Source organism: Asparagus officinalis, chromosome 8 (assembly GCF_001876935.1).
Source record: "Asparagus officinalis chromosome 8, Aspof.V1, whole genome shotgun sequence".
NCBI lineage: Eukaryota > Viridiplantae > Streptophyta > Magnoliopsida > Asparagales > Asparagaceae > Asparagus > Asparagus officinalis.
In genome coordinates, this window is record NC_033801.1 from 64,194,130 (window position 1) to 64,201,368 (window position 7,239).

Here is a 7,239-nt window from a genome sequence, read left to right on the forward strand (position 1 = left end):
CCCTATATTTTGAAATTTGTGAAAAAAAAACCCTCTTTTCCACTATCTTCTTCCTCCTCCTTCCCACCATCTTCTTCATTCCCTTATTCTTCCTATACCCTAACCTTGTCTCCTCTCTCACTCCATCTCTTACCTTATTTCATGGATAATCACAGCTTTCTGGTTTCCTTCATCTCCTCCAATCTCTTTTACTCCAAATCCCCAACATCTCCTCCTCTCTCCCATTCTCTCTTCCTTCTCTTACTCTTCATTTCTCTCACTCTCTCTTCCTACTTGATTCACCCACTACCAACACCCGAAATTAAACATTCCACCACAATCTTAACCTCATTCTTCTCTTCTTTTCTTGCACTCTCTCTTCCTCCTTGCTTCCTACTCCTCATTCATCCTCCAATTATTAAAGAAAGGAGAGAGAATAGTGACGATTGGGAAGAGAAAAGAATGCAAGAAATGATGAGAAGGATGAGGGAAAAGATGGTGAGAAGGGATAGAGATCGAGGAGTTCTTTTTACAAATTTTAAGACTTGAGGGGCTAAATCAGAAAATATGAGAAAATTTGAAGGGTTTACATAAACATATCTTAATTTTCTTGTTTAAAATTTGCTTTTGGTGACCGGAAAGGCTTATTTATCGTCAATTTATCACTTTTTATATCAAAGTGTCGCCGGTGTCACTTTTTAGGCCAAAGTAAAAAAGTAAAAAAGGGTGTCACTATTTAGGCCAATCTGGTATTTTAACCCTTTATAAATTATATAACACTCTAAACTAGTCTTACTAAAATATCATGACCAATGACAATTAGTTTGGGTTGTCACATCCTTCCGATGTTTAATTAGTGGGGGATCTGCACGTACTTTTGCTCCAGTTAAAACATGGTTAGATTTGAGCCTTTTGTTCAGGGCTCTTTTTTCTCTCCTAGATTGTTTTGTTAAACTCTTATTAATGAAATACAAGGTAGTTACTAGTTACTATTCCGTTTAAGGAAAAAATATTATACATATGGGTATTTTAGACTTTTTATCCTTCATGCTAACATTGTTAGTAGATTGTCTATATATTTTTGAAAGTTCACAATTATTTATATTTATATATACACTAAAGTTAACTGGATGAGCAGTATAGCGACAGTTCATCCCAATTATCTCATTATATAAAAAGATATGAAAATTTTGCAAAATGAGTAGATTGCCCCAGTGAAACTATTGTCTGCAGCCTGTGAAGACCAATAACTAAATAGGAGTGACTGCACTATTCACTAGGTCCATAAGCCAACAACTACATTCAAGAATGAAAATGACAAAAGCGGAGCTCAGCTGCTGAGCATAGACTAAAGGTCATTGAGATGTGAAGAAGGTGCCTACAATTTCCCTCCTTTTGATTTCAGAGGTGTTCCCTAGGACTCTACTCCTACTGGTGAATAACAGGAAGCCAAGTCAGAGCAAATTACTAGTGCGAACCATGTAGTTCAAGCTGTGTGCTTGGCAATATATTTTTTTGTATTTTTTTTACATAAACCTAAAGTTCCACCCAATTATTTTTATACACCCACTCTTCCAGTGGTTGTATATTACTAGCAAACCTGAAGCTTTACCCCCATTCGTTTTTGAATCCATCTACTTCTAGAATTTTACTAGAGTTTTTATCTATAAACCCAAAGTTTATTACAAGTTACTCTTAAGTCCACCGGCATCGAAATGGTCTTTTGCCTTTAAATAAAGTTATATTCCTATTTATTTTTAAACTCACCCACTTCTAGAAAGAGCAATTTCTCTATGAATCCAAAGCTTTATCCCTAATTTATTTTAAACTCATTCACTTCCAAAATCACACTTATATGTAAAATGCTTCATACAATTAATTAATATTTCAAACTCACTTTATATTTAAGATCAGTTTGATATGACATGTATATTAATATGTTTTGGTGTAATCTCCAGCATAGTTACACAATATAGTTTTAAATCAAATGCTCAAACTAATATCGTGCCATTGCGAGGATCAATTTTGCTCGTCTATCTATATTGGCAAACTTTAGTGAGGTTTACCTAAGAGGGTCTAGCCGAGTTGTTATGATGCGTAATACAACAAAGTCTCAGAATCGATTCTCCTAAAGAACACTCATAAGAATTTAATTTTCCTGAAATACCCAAGCTCATTCATTGAGGAGTGTCGTCAGAGTTTGATACCCATGCATGGTCCAAAGCATTATAGAGATGTTCTCTCGTTGAACCAAAAAAAAGTTTAGTGAGAGGTTTCATGCCAAACACTCGTAATTCCTGGAGGTTTTTAATGAAATTTACCATTTTTAGAACTATGTAAGAATTTTGGGGAAAGATTGATCATTGATGTTGACAATGGGAGGAAGAAAAGGGGCATGGAGATGTCGGCTAATGGAGTCTTGACTCGTTTGAGGTCGGCGTCAAAGTTATCACCAAGACAATTTGGGCTCTTGGCGTGACTAGCTTGTTTTCTTGTCAATACCTTTCCATGCACGCCTAAAATTTCTCGTCTTATGCACTATATTTAATTAAGGATAAATTACAATATACCCCTTGGTACTTTCAGTATTCCTCTGTAAACACCTAATAACCTTCAAAATTGTTTTAGAACCCCAATGACCTTTTAGAATTGCAGAAACTCTTTAATAACCTGCATTTTGCAAATAAGCCCAATAAATTAGAACCAAACAACAGCAAAGAGTGCATTTTTAAAGGTATTGGGGATTTAGGGTATTTTATGCAAAAGATGTTGAGGGTTTTCCAGAAAAGTTATTTGGAGTTCAATATGATTTTGAAATTTATACGGCTTTAGTCCACAACGTTGAAAGTGCTTGGAGGTTCAGTGTAATTTACCCTTTAACTAAATAATAATAGATACTTTATTCCTCCCTTGGTTTCTTTACTTTCATTTAGATTGCTTCCAAAGCATATTTCCTTTTAAATACATAGAACGGCCACCGAAATAATTGACTGTAGAGTGCAGAGTCAATTTTAACGTATAGGATCTAATTAGGGAGATTCGATTACCTTTTTTTTTTGATAGAAGAGATTCGATTACCTTAACTTTGGGGATTAACTATTTTCATTTTAAAAATCCCTCGAACATTGATGGCCTTTTGCACATAACCCTCTTTAACTTCTCTTATTCCACTATAAACATATCGAGGACTTTTCACCCTTAACCACTTAAAATAAAACCATCATGTTTAACGTGTCATGTGCTAAGCAAGTAGTAAAAAATATGATAATAGCCCTCAACCATTAAAAAGTTAATGGAAATGATAATAAAAAGATAAAAGAATGATCAAGTTTACATTAAAAAGTTAATGGAAATGATAATAAAAAGATAAAGGAATGATTAAGTTATTTCTTATTTTTTGCAAATAGATTCATTGATTGAAACTTTTTGACTCTTATATACAGTTATAGTGGGTCTATTTGTCAAAAATAAAAATTTCTCTATCTCAAAGAGTAGAAGAGTAGTAAAATTCACTTTGTGCCATTTGGCAAAGAGTTAAGTGAGGGGTTAATGTGACTTAATCATTCTTAACCCGCCAAACACAAAAAATTTATATTAGGGTTAAAGTGAGTTAACCCTCTATAATTTTCCGAAAATAAAAAATACAAAAGGTTACCGTCTCTAACTAAAAAAGTGTTATCAGAGATAAAACTCAAACTATCCCTGATATCAAATAAAGCTAACCCCTCTAGACGATTTAAAATGAGCTAACCCCTCAAAATGAGGGGTTTACCAATACTCCTATTTAGGAGGATTGAAAGTTAACCCCTCTAATAATAAAGAAAATAGTCAAAATCCTTATTATTTCCCAAACACTAAATGTGATCACAAGAGCTAAAATAAAACTTATATAATATATAATAAATTAATAATTTAGTTTTTCAGATTATCGAATGGGCATACCATATACTAATGCTTCTCCTTACTCGCTCTTTCTTAACCTTTTACGTACCAAACAGGGACTAAAACAAGAGAGATGGTTTGTTTAAAATAGCAATACTTGAAGGGTACATCCACAACATAGCTTTTCTTTTATTCTACTCTACTAATTATTAAATAATTTTGATTGGAAATTAAGTATTTTTAAATCTAAATTTGAAAATCAAAGGATGTAATGTGAAAGGAAACGAAATGATGGGCGCCGAGGTATAGTAATGTATCGGGAAATGCATGGAAGTCTTGAGGAAGTGGGGGTGGTGTAAGCATACTAAATAAATACTTAAAAATAGACTGGACTTGCCTCTAGCTATTCTGATAAAAGCTATATCATTCTTTATGCGAAGAAAAGTCAATTGGCAATAGGAGCTGTCTTTAAATATGTTGATGTTTATACTTATTTTAGTTAAAACGCACATGCATGTGGTACATATAGATATATTATTTACTAGGTATCAGTTGATTTAAGCCGAATTGCGTATTTTCATACCTCTATTTTCTAATATTTAATCTTCCTGAGTTCTCGTTATAATCGGATTCCACGATTGTTTTTATACACTTTTTATCATTGTTTCCGAAAGAAATTGTATCTTGGACCCCTTTCTTATTCCTTCTGTTAATGGAGAGCCATCAGTAATTTTTCTCTGTATCTGATCATTTTGCAGTTCAATACTAAAAGTAACATCGCATCGGATATTTTGTAGTTCAATACTAAAAGTAACATCTTTATTTCCTGACTTCGTCCCTGAAATTCAAATCACTCTAAGATGAAATTCTTTACAAAATCCACTTACACGAGGACAATACAGTCAAAAATCAACCAAACAAAAGCACCCCGCTCATGGAGAACTTCACGGGAACAGCCTCTCCAGGTTTCAAGTCATACGAACTTTAAAAGTACACAATAAATACGCTGCAATCAAAACTAAGTATATGTTTGGTTACTTGCACAGGAGTTGAATTTACTAATATGAACACAATAGTAAGATTGTGACATAGAACCAACAAGCAAATTTGGAAAAGAAAAATATATCTATGTGTGTTTACAGTATTAGAATGATGAGGATGCTAAGAAAAATGAACTACACTGAACAAAGCAGTCTCATTAATGAAATAATGTGTTCAAATGGTGTCAGTAATATGAAGACTACATAACGGGAAGGTGTCTAACAAATATAAAGCGAACTAGTTCACACCATTTGCTATGAATATGCACAAGTATACACAGAGAAAAAGAAAAAAATAAGCGTCGGGTATTATTTTGCCATCTGAGTGTGTTTTTATTATTTTGCCAATTATTATTCACCATTTGCTATGAATATGCAAACTTTTGTATCTGAAGCCGTGGATCATGGAGTCATCTTCAAGCAATCGTCATGTATTGTTGTGCCATTGTAGAAGGAGGGCTATACTCTCCAGATTTGGAACTAAGACGAACCCTGGTTGATTGTTTTTTGGGTGCGCTAATTGGAAAGTGACTAATTATGGATTCTTCAAATGAGTATATGATGAAGAGGAGTTTGAAGGTTCAAAGACAGAGCTTGTTCAGATGAAGCAGTGGAGCGCGACGCCGCAAGTTTCAAGAGCCGTGTCAAGTGGAGAAGTGCAGGAAAAGAGAAAGATTGAGATTGATATTATGGATTTGTTGAAGCTTATTATATTTGTTCTTTTAGTTGGTATTTTTATTGGATTTGTGCTAAGTAGGGTGTGAGAACGTATTATTGGATTTGTTATCAGTTAGTACTTTGTAAATAATAATGTTATCAGTTTGATGTTATTGGATTTGTGCTTATTATAAGTTGAAGCTATTAAGCTGCATTGGCGCAGTGCTGTACTAAGTTCTAGAGTATCAGGGGGGTGGAAACTGGAAGCAGAGTCAGAGCTGGCACTGATATGTAACTTTTGTAAGTCTAGTGTTATTTGGATTTGGATAGGTTGAAGTTGGAGGATTCTCATGTGAATCCCTGACTCTGTCCCGATTAAACAGCTAAATCATTGAAGCCATATCTATGTTCAACATAAGCTTCTCTTTTCCAATTCACTGCAAGTGGGAAATTATTAAAGAGCTAAATGCATGGAGCCTCAGACGTTGCTTAGTTAACAGTTGGTGACATAGTTACTTTATTTAAACTTTAAACATTCATAGGATCTCCCTTGCTAGTTTCACTCCTCTCTTAATATGGATCATGAATATACTTCTTAGGAACTGCTATTAGAGCCAGTTTCTTAGGTTTCACTCCTCTCTTAATATGGATCATGAATATACTTCTTAGGAACTGCTATTAGAGCCAGTTTCTTAGAATTTGACTTCCTGTTTTGATTGATCTATGGAATTCCGCAAATTGACTTGTAGAACCTTATATAAGACCACCATCCAATTTCTTCTTTCTTATAATATCTATATGTATGTTGACATTTATTTATGGATTGGTTTCTTGTTCTCATCCTTCTGAGTTATTATGACCGGCTAGTTCCTCATCATGTTGATCTTCTGATGCAACAATTAAAATAAGAATTTGATAATACTTAGTACAGCACTTAATAGCAAATGATAAACATATATGCAGCACAAATGTATCGACCATAATATAATACATCCAAGAACTGTCACAAATTAGATACATTTTCTTGTTTCAAAACAGAAATAGTTACAACTCATTGTCCTCCACTTTCAGGCTCCAAATAGTAAGATATAAGCACACACAGCTAAATTTGAAGTCAGAAGTACAAAGCAGTAATAAGAAACTACAACATGCCCCTCTTGTTTTGGAAAAGAGTAGCAAATGTCCTCCACGAAGATATACAGATAGGTTCATGAGAGTTTACAATCAGTACCTGTTCCTAAAAACTAGTCTTCTTTCCACCATAGAAAAAAAAAATAACAGGAAAGAACCATACACAGTCTAAGCTACTTGGATGTTCTCTTTGCTAGTCCCAGTTCTATTCATCATCTTCCTGGAAAAAATAAGTTTGAAAGTAAAATGAAAACGATCAAAACATAGAACATATATAATGGAACTAAACAGAAAAAACATCAAAATGCACATGCACTGCTCCTTCACTTACTAACTAGCAGAAAACTGGTGTCATGTAACAAATTAAAACAACATTCAACTAGTTTTCGCAGAAAACTGGTGTCATGTAACAAATTAAAACAATATTCAACTGGTGTTCATGACATTAGGCTAAGATTACATTTTATTATCTACCTACCATCCAAGTTTTAGCTTATAGATAAGAACTTCTCAAGCAATTAAAAAACATCAAACTCATAATTCAATTCCT